Source organism: Marmota marmota, unplaced genomic scaffold (assembly GCF_001458135.2).
Source record: "Marmota marmota marmota unplaced genomic scaffold, marMar, whole genome shotgun sequence".
NCBI classification, from domain to species: domain Eukaryota; kingdom Metazoa; phylum Chordata; class Mammalia; order Rodentia; family Sciuridae; genus Marmota; species Marmota marmota.
Window position 1 is genome coordinate 39,623,140 of NW_025999932.1, and position 15,235 is coordinate 39,638,374.

A 15,235-nucleotide genomic window follows, 5' to 3' on the forward strand; every position below is an offset into this window, starting at 1 on the left:
AAGTAATTTGTTTTTGTTTTATTTACTTCAGCATGATAGGGGGATGAAAGTGGAGCAGAATCAATGTGGGGGAGGAAGAATTGGGCCTAAGATTACCCATATCTCAGGATGGCACAAACCTAGATACTATTTTGACCCATCAAATCCATAGCAAAATGAGAGGCATTCTCATTAATTTTCCAGAGGGCATTGAGACAGAGTACTTTACCAATACATTAGAACAATGATTTTCCACCTTGACTATACATTAGAATCACCTGTACAGTTCTGTAAGCATACTGATACCTGGTCCAACATCCTAATTCAATTGGTCTGGCATCCGGCCTGAGCATCGGGATATTTTTAAAGCTCTCCCAGGTAATTCTAATATGTAGTTAAGGTTGAGAACCACTACCTGAGAAGATCAAATTTAAATTCCTTAAAGCATTTTGGAGGTGATCAATGACAGGCAGTATAAAACTAACTGTACAAAGTATATATAAGAATATATACAAAAGGGCAGTGAACTGTGCAAATATTGTGAATGGATCAGAAAAGGGTCTGGGAATGATAAAGATGCAAAGACATAATAGCTTGTGTAAAAGAGAAGAAATGCACACCAAATATATAAATGAAAGAACATTCCCAGCAAAGGTGGGTCATGCTCAGAGAACAAAAGCAAAAAAGGAAGCCTGGCATATCAAATGCCTATTGCATTAGGCATTTTGTGTGTTCCTGTTACCTCTATGGCTTTCCATCCGGGCAGGTGTAACCAGCTAACTATTGTTATCTGCTTCAGAAAGAGGAAACTGCCTCAGAGACATCATGTAACTTCTCCAAGGTTACCCAGGGCCCACGCTTGTACTAAAAGTTCAGATCTGTCCAAAACTCACACTCTATTTTGTCCAGATTATTAATGGGATTACTAAGAACAGACCTGAAATTCATCAACCTGACAACCGCTTCTTCCCACAAGATACTTAGACTCATACCCTCATCATGCATTTTCTCTTAGTTCATTCTCTACTTCTCAGTGTCTTCATGAGGCCAGGGGAAATTATACTAATATATATACAATTTTATGTTAAATTCAGCTGTGCCTACTCAGTCTATTTTAAAGAGAGATTTCATAATTCTACAATAGGGATAAAGTACATCAGATTTTCTTTGTGCATTATAAAGATGCTATATTACTTAATTTTTTATGATCACCTCACAGATGTGGAACTTTCTTATAATTAATAGATTTGACTTATAACTTAGACACATAAGTGATGTTTCCTCAGAGCTGCTTTTCTTCTGTACGTACCATCCCTTATTTTGTCTTCCCCATTGTTCTGAAATTGGCCATGCATCTGGGCTAGTTGAAAAATGATTTTGTCAACTTGAACATGAAGATTGTGCTTCCTTCACTCGGTATCCTTGGATTTATGTCATTTTGATCTAATAATTTAGTACCAAAAGCTTCCACATATTTTATAAGTCAGTAAGCTTTCATGACTTACAGTCATACTTATTAAATTAATCTGATAACTAAGCCCCTTTGGTAATCATCCATCTCATTTGTAAATGTTAATCCTTATCGGTTCTGTTTTCTAGAAGCTTTATAAATACAAATTCCATTCTTGCTTTGCTCTTTTCCTTTTGATGAGTAACAATTTATTCTGGTCTTCTGTTCCCCTTATCTTCTTTCTGCAAACCATAAGCATACAATCTTGTCTTTCTGTTCCATGCCTATTCTAATTTGCTCTGTGCAGTATTGGTTCAGTTCTTGGCTCTGCACCACAAGAGATGGTGCTTTGGGCCTCTTTCATTCTTCTTCTTCGGAGAAACAGAAGCAATTTAACTCCCAGGCTCTGAGGCATAGATGTTTTCACCTGCTTGGGGCTTTTGATGTGCTGTTGCTCATTTATTCCCCCAATAACTGAACATTCCCAAATTTATTTCCTGGTCATCCAATTCCTTTGTCAGGTAGTGTATTTCTATAGTGCCTTTCAAAAACTGACAGACACTCAATTAAAAGTGGGACACAAAGGAGGAGCAGGGATGATGTGCAGACATCCTTCCCTGGCACTGTCTATTGTGATGAGTTGGCGGACAGAAAAAGGCTGTGGGTTGCTGGCTTTCAAAGTCCCTGAGTTAAGAGCAAAGAATGACTGGACAAAGAGATAATTTCTCTTCTAGAAGAAATTCCAGGCATCATGCCAGAGAAAATAAGTACCATCATTTTTAATAGTTTAACCCAAAGTGCAAGAGGGAAAGGAATGAGATGGGTGAAATGCTAGAATCTGGCTAAAAGCCAGTCCATCCCAGAATTCAGCCTTAGACAGGCCAAGCAAGAGGCAAGGAAGTCTAAGTGATCAAATTGGGCAGTGGATGCATCCCTCATTTAACCCTTAACATCCCACATTCTAATTATCCAAATAAGCCATCAACATATGTCCAACCCTGGAAATCCCATCCCTGGGTTTTACATGGTGGGAGATAAAGGTCGCGACTAGCATCAACTTTCAGAAGTACAAATAACAAAAATCCAACGACGATCATGAAATAAAAATAAGGTAAAATGATCAGAAGCATGAGAACCCAACAGGAAGCACAACAGTGCCAAATTCTGCTCCTATGCAAGATCAAATAGGAAAGTGCCTTGGGATTCCTGCATAAAGGCGTATATGGATGCTAAGGATGACATTATCCTTGCTTTTGCTGGCAGTGAAGAATGATATCATGCAAAGAGGGCACACAACCTCAACAGCATTGTTATCTGTGCATCTCAATTCTCAAACTAGTTTTCACAAGAAATAAAATGTTCCTTAAGTTATCTAATGCATGACACACTGTGGTGGAGGTTGACAGCTAAGCCTAATTCCTTATTAACACCTGTTGCTACCATAGCTACTCATCTTAATCACCTTTAAAAATCTTTATGGATTAATCACTGAGAAAATTAAACTCACAGCAACTTTGCTCTCTGGAGAAAAGATGCTGCCATTTTGACAGCTATTATTGAAAATGTGAACCAGCACAAAATACATGGCATTTTTTTTGTTTTCAGCAAATGTTGATTCTAAATTGTGTTAGATGTTGTTAATAATAACAGAGTTCTGTGAACAGAATAACAGAGGCACACAGGAAAGCTTCTCTTAATCATCAGATTGGAATGATCATTTCAGAAGCCTGTTTGGAACATTTCATTAGCAACTAATGGAGGGGAAAAAAAAAGTACAGTCTTAAGATTATTGTTCAGTGATTCAAAATGAAATTTTCAATGGATGCTACTTCTAAAGACAGAAGTAACTGTTGTTTTTTTAAGATCTCCATTAATCTTCATTAATCTTAATATGTATGTATCAAGCTGTTTAAAAGGTCAGAGGAGACAGTGGATGCTCCTGTCTCTCCAGCTCTACCAACCCTCACCCTCTGTCATAGGATATGGCTTCTTACAGTCATAGGCTGCAACTAGGAGAGGACTGTGGAATATTACTGTAATATTACTACTTTAATATGTCTTACAGTGCCAATATTTTAATTAAAGTGAAATTTTCCCCATCTTATTTTCCCTGGTGCCCAGCTACTTAGGCCATCAATAAAAATGTAAAAAGATTCTTTAAGTAAGTATTTATCATGGTTATGTTAATGGAAGACCATAAAGAAGTACTTGGTGACCTCTTAATCTTCCAAATTGGCCATCAGCCCAAAGATACCTTCTAGCAGCACTAGATTATCTATATTTCTGTAGCAATATATTATTTTATCTAATCCTCTGATGGTTCCATCATATCACCAAACCAAAACAGTTTCTAGGGCAGGGGCAATGGTTAGTACAGTAATATACAGTGAATGCTTTTATAAATGCCTGTCAATACTTTCACTTTTTATTTCCCAAGGAGTTCATATAACTTAAAATATTTTAAATTAATTCTGTAAGTGGAGATTCACATGCAATTGAAAGAAACAAAAGAGAAATTCTATGTACCCTTATCCAGCTTCCCTCAATGGTAACAATGTTATAAAAATTATTGTATGGTATCATAACCAGGATATTGAAATTAACATGATCAACTAATATTATTCTATTTTTTCCAGTTTTCTTTGTACTCAGTTGAGGGTATGAATGTGAAGTGCTATCTAATTTTATCACAGGCATAGGGTCATGTGTCCACCACTACTATAAAAATGCAGAACAATTTCATCAGCATAAGGATCCCTTGTATTATTCCTACTAATTTGTCCTGCATTTCTATATCTTCTCAGGAATGTACATACATAGAGTAAAAGTTATTCTAATTAGGATCCCATTGTTTTTTGGGGGGGATGAGGTTACCGGGGATTGAACTCAGAGGCACTCAACCACTGAGCCACGTCCCCAGCCCTATTTTGTATTATATTTAGAGACAGGGCCTCACTGAGTTTCTTAGCACCTCGCTTTTGCTGAGGCTAGCTTTGAACTCTCAATCCTCCTGTCTCAGCCTCCTGAACTGCTGGGATTATAGGCATGCCCCACTGCACCTAGCTAGGATCCAATTCTTGAGGTTGTACATGACATGGAGTTTCACTGGTTATGTATTCATATAGGAACGTTATGTCTGATTGATTCTACTATCATTCCTATTCCCATCGCCCTCCTTCCCTTCATTCCCCTTTGTCCAATATACTGAACTCCATGTATGTTTATTATGTCAAAATACACTTTCATGATATCTAAATAAAAAAATAAAAATAAAACCTAAACCAAAACACACACACACAGACACACACACAAATGGAATCAATATGGTATGCAATCTTTTGGAATTGGCTTTTGGACTCAGTATAAATCCTCTTTAAAACTGATCAAATTTGTGTGTATCAATAGTTTGTTCCATGTTATTGCTAGTAGTATTTCTCTACAATAAATGCCCAAGAGTGCAATTGCTGGGTTCCACGGTAATTAAGTGTTCAGTTTTACAAGAAAGTTCCAAGTTGCTTTCTAAAGCAGTTGCACCACTTTATAGTCCCACCAATAATATATGAGTGAGATAGTTTCTCTACATCCTTACCAGTTTTTGATGTTACTATTTTTTTTTAATTTTGGCCAGACTGATAGGTATATAATAATATCCCATGGTGGTTCTGCCTTGCGTTATTTTGGTGACTAATGATGTAGAATAAATTTTCAGATGCTTGTTTGCCATGGGCATACCCTTTTAAGTGGAATGTTTGTTTTTCCTTTATTTTCCTAATTGAGCTGTAGTGTGTGTGGTATAATTGTTGGAGGTGTTGGGCCTCTGGAGAAGCTATAATCAATTCCAATCCAGAGTATGTCTTTTGGTTTTAAGACAGCCCATCGATCATCTGGTCAAGATGCCTCAATTCCCACAAGTAAGGTTTCTCATGTTCTCTTAGCAGATGAGTCGATGGGGACACAGAAGGAGCACATGGTATGTTCCAGTGGAGCACAAGTAGTAGGTGAAGGAGGAGGCTGCACATAACCTGCTTTTTCTCCTGCAATGTTAAAATGATAATTACCATAAGGTCATTTATTCCTAACTCATTGTGATACTATTCAAGCACAAATGTCATGGTAGTGGCAGCAGATGTGACCTCTTTTTGTTCCGTCCTACCACATTATGCTCATAATGGATAAAATTGGGTGAAATTAATGTTTGTAAACAGAGGAGCTTCTGTTCTGCTGCTTAAATAATGTTCATTCGACTAATTAACACTGACTAGCCTTAGAAAACAATGACCATGTGTGTTAAAATACAGAATCAAAGAAAAGTAAAGAGTGAAAGTGGGTGGGAGGAGGGACTGGTCACCTTCCCCATCTAATTCTACTCCATCTGCAGGTACTAAAGGAAAAAAACCCATAATCTGAGAAGATCTGGAGGCATGGAAGTTGAGCCTCAGGCTAAAACGAATATGGGGGACACACAGACTAAGAGGCCCCACCTATCTTTACATATCCTTCCAATATGTCACCTACTTTCTAGAGCTGGGAAGGTGCAATTAAATCAAAATTTTTCTCTCCCAAGTAATACTGCTTTAAGTGATAAGGATGGGACTCTATGGTTCTGCTTCAGTTATTTTTATCATAACAAATATTTCAGATTCATTGCCTAGTTGGTTACACATCAGAGGATTTTACCTGGCGTCTTGACCGCTAAGTCAACACTTCCCCGGCTACATTAGTTATTAATTGCTGCATAACAAATCACCAAGAACTTAGCAGTCCAAAGCAGCACGTTTATTATTTCAGTTTCAGCAGGATTAGAAATTCACTCATGGGTTAGAAATCAAGCCATGGCTTAGCTCAGTCCTCTGCTCTGGGTCTCCCTAGATGGTAATCAAGTTGTCATCTGAGCTACATTCTCTATTTAAACTCTGGGTCCCTCTTCCAGAAAGCAGAAAAAGTAGTTCTCTTAGGTTGTAGGATGGAGGCTCTCATGTCTTAGCAGCCGCTTGCAGTTCTCTGCCATGCTAAACCCTCCCTGTAGGCAGTTCACACCATGGCTTTTGCTTCGAGGCAGAGCATGCTCTCCAATCTGCTAACATGGAGTCTTATACCATGTCACAATCACTCGAGTGACCTCCCATCACCTTTGCCATAGTCTAGGGTTAAAAAGCAAGTCACAGATTCCATTTGCGCTCAGGAAAGGAATTATGCAGAGAGGTGACTCACTGGAGGCCACCTGAGAATGTGTTTGCTGCACCTACTGATTTTTAATTGTGAAAGAGGAAGAAGAAAAAAAAAAAACCTTTTCCTTTTGAATATTTCCCCCAAAGGGATCAGGAGTCCAGAGTGAAAGGAAAAATAAGGTTATTTTAAAGGTGTTACTGCTCAGCCCTCTTCCAGGGTTCTAGACTTTGAAACAAGCAATTGGTGGGAGAAAAATCAGGAAACCAGTAGAACTATTTTGGGATCTGCCATTGACACTTGAGGTGTCTCATCTGGGTTGGCATCAAGAATTTTTTCTTTCGTGACAAATTTTTCATTCATTTCCTAAGGTTCAGTTCAGTGTTCATTTTATAGGAAAACAAAATGGTTTTACACAGAATGCAAGAATTACATTTCCCAGGTACTTATAAACTCAGATGTTTCTGGATCATCCTCTAAGACATTCCGTGTAGTCCCAGCTCATCCCTAATATCTTCTCTGTAACCCCAAAATAAACACGTAAGTCTTTTCCTCTGCTCTTCTCCCTCATCACTCCCCATATCAGAGAGATTCACATTTGGAAGCCGCAGAGCACTGAATGAAAACACCTGTTGTCTGGAGGACAGAAGAAAGAAAATGAGGCCTCAATATGCGAGGGTAACTGAGCCAACAGCCCCCTCCCTCCATCTTAAAAGAAACTGATGAAATCATTTAGGAATAACTCTTCCCAGGAAATTCCTCCACATTCCTCCATCTGTTTTAAAAACACTGGGTTTTATAAAAGTTCTGATGTCGTCCTTTTCAGTCACCTCTCCTCAGTTCCCACCATCTGTGCTCCTGTCCTTCAAGGGAAATGAACAGACTCCACACGCACAGGCCTTCATCCCCCCTCCACGGTCTGTGATGAGGCTTCACTTCTATTTTTCCTGCTCCTCCCCACTTCTTCTTGGGCTGATATTCCTATTGGTTTTTTTAAATTTGGGTCGAGCTGTCTGAGGAACAAATGTATATTTAGATATGGCCTCAGTCCCTGCCCTACAACTTCGCATTGTCACAAGACTGTACAGAGGCCAGGTAAGGAGAGAGAGCATTCATTCTATAAGCAAATCAGCCCTCAACAGGAACTCACATCCACATCCAGAATGGACACATGCTTCCCTTAATGGAACTGGTAAAACTTGGATTTGGATGAATTGCATGAGAGTCTCAATTCACAAACATGATTTGTGTTTGACTTGGGAAATAACTTTGGCTCCAATTGTTAGCATCCCTACCACTATACTGTGAGCTACAGTGGAAACCAGGAATAAGGGGGAAAGAGATGATGATTGAAGTGCAGAATAACATTTCCAGAAAATATACTAACACTGGAGTGTTAATAAAATTTAGAAAATTGAACTTAGAGAGTTTATTTTTATCCTTTCTTCCTTTGCAATACATTTTCTCCTCCATATTGCCTGTCTTTTTGCCACATCCCCAGCCCTATTTTGTATTTTTATTTAGTGACAGGGTCTCACTGAGTTGCTTAGCACCTGGCTTTTGCTGAGACAGGCTTTGAACTCAAGATCCTCCTGAGTCACTGGGATTACAGGCGTGCACCACTGCATCTGGCTATGTTGCCTATCTTCCAGGTTATGGACAGGAAGAAAAGGAAACCTATCTGATCATCCATTTATAGAATTTTTTTCTCTTTTCAATTATCTTTTTTTCTAAATAAGGCATAAATAACAAAAGAAACTGTGAAGATTTTAAGCATTAATAACTTAACTATTTATTTGTGATAATTTATATAGAATTTGGATTGGAGCTCACTGTCCTCCTGAAACAAGATATAAAGTGTTTACAATATCCCCCAAATCCTCTTGTACCCTTCCCAGTCAATTCCTGCTCCCATCTTCTATTAACCACCTTATAATTTCTATCACCATGAATAAAAAAATTAATTTTTTCTATTCTTGGATCTCATTCTTTATGAATCTCATACATGAGAATCATACAGTATTTATGAGCTGGATCTGTTTTTGCCTAACATAATGCTTTTGAGATCTATCCACACCACTGTGTTCAGTAATTCATTCCTTTCTGTTACTGAGGAGTACTCCATACTGTGAAGAGATGACAGTTCTTTCACCCATTCTTCCGCTGATGGACATGCCAGTTGTTTCCAAATTGGTGTTATTATGAATAAAACTGCTATTAACATTCTTGTATGAGAATTTTTGTAAACACATTTATTCTCTTGGGTAAATACCTAAAATTGGAACTGCAGTTCATAGGCATAGTTCTTCACAGTTTCATATATTTTATTCATGATCAGTTGCCCCTCATCTTCATCAATATTTGCTCCTTTAGTCATTCTAACATGGGTGGTTTTGTGTTCCTTGATAACTGTATGCTTTAGATTTTTTCTGTATTTATGGGTCATTCACATGCTTCTTTTATGAAGTGTCTGCTCAATGATTTTGACTTTTTAACTTGATTTTTCATCCTTTTTGGTGCTTTATGATAATTTATTATAGAATTTGGATAGGAGCTCATTGTCAAATGTGTCCCAAGAAATGTTTTTTTGTGGTATTTCTACTTATTAATGACATTTTTAATTTTCTGAATCAGAGTTTTTTACATTTTTCTGTATTTTCTAAGCTTATGGGTCTCTTTTCTCTCCTTTCTCAAAATTTCCTCCCTTCCTGTCCAGGAAGGCAGGTCTCCACATGGCAGGACTGGGAATATGGGGCAGGCCCATGGTTGCTGTTCAAATCTCTCTCTAAAGCCTTTGAGAGTAAGTTACTACAGCTCTGATGGTACCAGGTGAGGGTTAGCTGAGGGGTTCCTGGTGCCACACTCCTTTGTCAGGTGGAAAGAGGAGTATGGGGGAACTTTGCTGGGAGCATGTCTCCACTGCTAACGTGTCTTCTAAAGAAAGAACTGTTTAATCCTAATATAATTTGTCAACTTCTAAAAACACGCTTAGTGCTTTTTGCTTCCAATCTCAGGTGTTGCCAAGACATTCCCCTGCACTTTCTTACAGAAATTTGATTAGACATCTACATTTAAATCTAAGAAATTTTTATGTATTGAGCAAAAGGTGAATTTCCCTTTCACCAGATATCCAGTTGTTTCAGCAATATTTAGAAAAAGATTTCCATACTGAATTAACTGAGTACCTTGGTTTTTAAAGAAAATTGACTGCATATGTATTATGTCTACTCATGGACTTTCTGTTCTTATGCACTAGTGTATGTGTCTGTCCTTAGCCTAGTTCTGCCCATCTTGGTTACTACAACTATATAGTAGGTTGTAAAATTTGTTGGTGTAAATCTTTCAACTCTTCCTCCCCCAGAAATGTTTTGGTCTTTTTTTTAATTTTTCAGAAATGTTTTGGCATTATATGTCTTATATTCTGTATAAACTTTAAAATCACACTTCCTAATTCTCAAGAAAAAAAAAAAGCCTATTGGAATTTTTATAGACATTGCATTGAATCTGAAATATCAACATTAAAATGGAATTTTTAATGATATCAAGTCACACAATGTATAAGTATGGTTCACTTTTCTATTTATTTTGTATTTGTTTTTTAGCAATGTTTTGAAGATTACAGTTTGGAAGCTTTATGCCTCTGATAATACATTCTAAGGTCTTTGATGGTTTTGATGCCATTGTACATAGTATCAATTTCACTTTCAAATTGTTCTTATATAAAAATACTGTTGATATTTTGCATTTTAACCTTGTATTCTATGACTCTGCCAACCTTCACTTACTTGTTCTAATAGAGTTTTCTATTGCTACTATACTGTTATCTATTCATATACATTGCCTATAAATAAAAGTTTAGAATGTTCACCATACTAAATTTATTAGTTCTATATAGAGATATGGGGGGGTTGATTCCATAATGTTTTCTGAGTACACAATCATGTTCCCTACTTCATATTTTTCCAGTCATTATGCCTTTTATGTTTTATTTTCTTACCTCCAATATGATGTTAAATGCAGACTGTTGTCATTCTTGCCTTCTGCTCTATCTCAAGACAAATTAATGTTTTACCAATTAAATGTGATGCCAGTCCTAGTGTTTTTGCTTTGTGTGTGTGTTTAGAGGATGACCTTTATCCAATTGAGGGAATTTTCTTCAATTCCTAGTGCAGAGGAATTAAATTTTGTCAAAAGCTTTTGCTGCATTGATTGAGAGATTTTTATTACTTTATGGTACTTCTATTGATTTTTTTAAATGTAAAATCTACCTTGCTTTCTTGGAATCAATCCCACTTGATCATGATTTATTACCCTTTTGGAATATTTCTAGATTTAACTTGGCAATATTTTGTTAAAAAATTTTTGTGTATCTACTCACATGAAGGATATTGTTCTGTTTTTCATTTTAACAAATTTTGGTATCCACAGTATGCTTGCCTTTTAAAAAGAGTTGCAAGGGGAGGAACTCAAGATGGCAGATTAGAGACACCCAGCATTCAAAAGCATCTCCACCAGTAGAATCAAAACAACCAGCCAGCAGCTACTCAATAAGGCAGGTGACTGTGAGGAATGCTGAAGTTCACCTGTGAATTGCCAGAGACTTGGGAAACCCAGGGACTTTTGAAAGCAGAACAGATGGCATGTAGAACCAATGGCTCCATCACAACCTGCACACGAGTGAGCACCATGCAGAAGGGCAGCCATACAGGTAATGTCCCTGGACTCTACCTAGCACTAGGGAAAAATACCCTACTTTCTGCCGTGTAAGTGTGTTTCTATAGTGGGGAGCCATCTTGAAAAAGTCTGAAGTTACTTCTCTAGGAGGCAAAGGTCCCTGTGTTTTTCAACCTCTCAAGTACCATACACTAAGCCCATAGGGGACAGCTTTGAAAATGACTTTGGCTACTAGGGAAAGCTTCTGAAACAATGCCACTGGGAATTCTATGTGGTGGGAAACCTAAGACCTATAAGAGAAGAGACCACCACACGGTTGCTTTCCATTGAGCTGCACGAGTCAGGAGGAATGAAGGCTCGCATGTGACTACTCATGACAGCTACGTCTCAGACACCAAAGGTGGATCTGTGGCTGCCCACATTTCAGTGCAGATATTTGGGGCTTTATAGCACCTCCTTGTCCATCCCCCACAAGCACCTCCTACCACCAAGCAGGTATCACAAAAGGTGTCAAAGACCCTGCTGTGCTGCATCCACCAGGATCAGTTCTGTCCTAGGGCTGTACAGAGAAAATGACACCAGGGTGTTACTATCCTACTTGGTGAGCAGAGCAGATAAGAGTCTTTACAAATGACTGCTCAGACACCACTCCTGGTCACCAGGCAAGCAACACAGAGGAAAGAGGAGAAAGAAAGAGCGCCACACAGCCTACGCTGTTATCAAGGGGCACAGAGCCCGAGAGGTCAAGGAAAGAAGGCCTGGTCAACATAGGGCGAGAACATCCACTCAGGCCTACATAATCAACCTGCTTGGCAGGGAGGAGCCTAAAATTTAGACTTTTTCATGTGGGGGGGATACATACACACACACACACACACACACACACACACACCACCCCACATATATTTCTTTTACCTCTCCCTCTCTCTTATTTTCCTATTAACAGTTAGCTGATTGTCTTTCTTTTTCCTTTCTCCCATTCCCTTTTCTTCTTTCTCATTTTTTTCCTTTTTTCCCTATTTTTAAAATGTTATTCTTTTTCTAAATTCGTACCTTTATTGGTTATGAAATTTTTAGTACCTTCTATATTATCTCTGCTCCTATCTTTTCTGTTGCTCTTGGTGCTGTGGTTGTAGTTGATTATGTTTGGTTATGACTCTATGTCCATGTCTGGTGTGTTTCCAAATTGCAGTTTCTTCTGCCACTTGTTTTCTTCTTTCTGAGTCTTGCTGGGAATGAAGCCCAACTCCTCAAGCATGTTGGGAGGGTGCTTTGCAACTGAGCAACAGGCCAAGCCGAGATGTGACAAATTGTTTTTCAATCCAGCCATGACCTAGATCTGTTTGAACCTTAGTGAGCATTTCAACTTAAAGATTAGGGGCTATGCCAGGCATGCTGGTGCATGCTTTTAATCTCAGCAGCTTGGGGCAGGGGCGCTGGGGCAGGGGCGCTGACGCAGGAGAATCACAAGTTCAAAGCCAGCCTCAGGAACTTGGCAAGACCATGTCTCAAAAAATACAATGGGCTGGGATGTGACTCAGTTGTTATGTATACTGTGTTCCAACCCTGGTACAAAAAAAGGAAAAAAAAAAAGAATAGGGATTATAAAAGCCTTCATCTGACAACCCAGCCCCAAGAAGGCATGGCTATGGGAGATCTGAAGTCAGAAAGAAATAATTCTGATGCTTTGGACACCACACCTATGACTGACCTCAGCATACGTAGCTCACATACCCTTTCAGACTCTACATCGCTCACAAGACCTGAGGAGTAAACACAAGGACCTGAGGAGTAAACACAAGGACCTGAGGAGTAAACACAAGGGGCACCCATATACTCTGCCATCTATGACCCATCTGCCTCCACTCCTGCAAGACCTACAGAGAAAATCTACCACTCAGGCTCTGACACTGTGTCAAAACCCACCAATCACAGTTGAAGAAGGCACAGGGAAACTACACCAAGAAATGTATTTGGAATTGAACTCAGTATTACACAATAAACTTTTTTCCCTGGTACATCATCAACATAGGTTTGCTCCCTAAGAAGACCTTTACATAAAAAAAAAGAAGGAAGATATTTTTCATCCCAACAGCTGCACAAATTTATGCATATCAACATAGAAACACAAGAAATATGAAAAAAACAAGGCAATATGACTCCACAAAAAGTTAATATCTGCTGTTTAGTAACAGATTCTAAATATTTCAAAGTGAATGAAATTCCAAAGAACTGACAAGAGTGGTTTTGAAAATGATCGTGCTTTCAAAAAGGACACAGATAAGCCGCTGAATAAAGCTAGGAAGACAATGTAGAATATGAAATAGCAATTCAATAGAGATAAAGATTCTAAAAGAGAACCACACATTAATACTGTACATGAAAAGCTCAATAAAGTCCAATACAAAAACTCAATAGGAAGCCTCTCCCACAGACTAAATCAAGCAGAAGAAAGAGCATCAGAGTCAGAAGATAAGGTTGATGAATTATCACAAATAGTAATGAAGAAAAAATTTAAAAATAAACAGAACATATCAGATCCATTAAAGAACTAAACATGTATGAAGAGAACAGATGAGGCCTCTAAACTACAGGCCAGAGGCACAGAAAATCTATGCAATCAAATAATAGAATTTTTTTCCAAATCTTGGGAAGGATAAAGACATCCCGGTACAAAAAGCATTTAGAACTCCAAATAGACATGACCAGAAAAGAGTCTCTCAACAACACATTATACTCCAAATGCCAATGTGCCTTCATAATAAAAGCCCTGAAGAAACTATATATAGAAGAGTCATACCACAACTTAAAAACCTGACAAATCCTTAGCCGACATCATACTAAATGGGGAAAATTTAAAGCATTTCCTCTATAATCAGCCACAAGACAAGGGTGGCCAGTCTCACCATTCTTATTCAATATACTGCTTGAAATGTTAGAGCCATCAGGAGAAATATATAAAAAAGATAAAAATAGAAAAGAAGGAAGTTAAATTATCCCTGTTTGCAGATGATATGATTCTATACTTAAAAGGCCCTAAAGACTCCACCAAAAAACCCTTAGAACTGCTAAACAAATTCAGCAAAGCAGCAGGATTTAAAAAAGAAATTGATGTGCAAATAGTAGTAGCTTTTCTATATACCAATAATGCACACTCTGAGAAATAAATTGGGAGGAGGGGGAATCCCACTTGCAACAGCCTCAAAAAAATTAAAATACCTAGGAATAAACCTAACTGAGGAGGTGAAAGAATCTACAATAAAAATTGTAAAATACTGAAGAAATAAATTGAGAAGGGCACTAAAAGAGTGGTCTCCCATGTTTGTGGATTAGAAGATTAATATTGTTAAAATGGCCAAAGTACCAATAGTGATCTTCAGCTTCCATGCAAATACCCATCAAAATACCAATGACATTCTTCATATATAACTAGAAAAAGCAATTCCAGAATTCATCTGGCAGCACAAAAGACTCCAAGTAACCAAACTGATCCTGAACAAAATTGTGATATGTATGTGTATTAAGAATTGTAATGCAAAAAAAAAAGTACATGTATAATGGCATAAAATAAAAGATAAATAAATAAAAGGAACAATTCCAGAGGTATCACAATACCTGATTTCAAAATGTTCACAGTAACAAAAACAGCATGGTATTGGCATAAAACACACAAAGAGATATGCAATAGAATACAAGACCCAGAAAACCCATGCATCTATAGCCATCTGATTCTTGACAAAGGTACCAAAAAAAAAAAAATGTTGGAGAAAAGTCAACCTCTTTAACAAATGATGCTGGTGGAAAGTTGATAGACACTAAAAATTAATTGAAAAAGTATCAAAGACCTTAATATAGGTCCTTGATCATAGAGGAATCTATTAGGGAAAAACACTTCAAGACACTGGCACAGGCAAAGATTTCCTAAATAGGATGCCAATGGTTCAGGAAATAAAAGGATTTCTAAAT

General features: G+C 37.8%; 1 long non-coding RNA gene across 1 annotated transcript; it reads right to left on the reverse strand.

Annotated features, from left to right (window-relative positions):
• Nucleotides 1-4,653: 4,653 nt before the first annotated feature.
• On the reverse strand, nt 4,654-14,321 carry LOC125616157. The gene is made up of 2 exons (XR_007346795.1): nt 13,075-14,321; nt 4,654-13,032 (listed from the first exon to the last, which is right to left on the reverse strand). It is a non-coding gene; the product is annotated as an uncharacterized LOC125616157 (long non-coding RNA).
• Between the last annotated feature and the right edge of the window lie 914 nt (nt 14,322-15,235).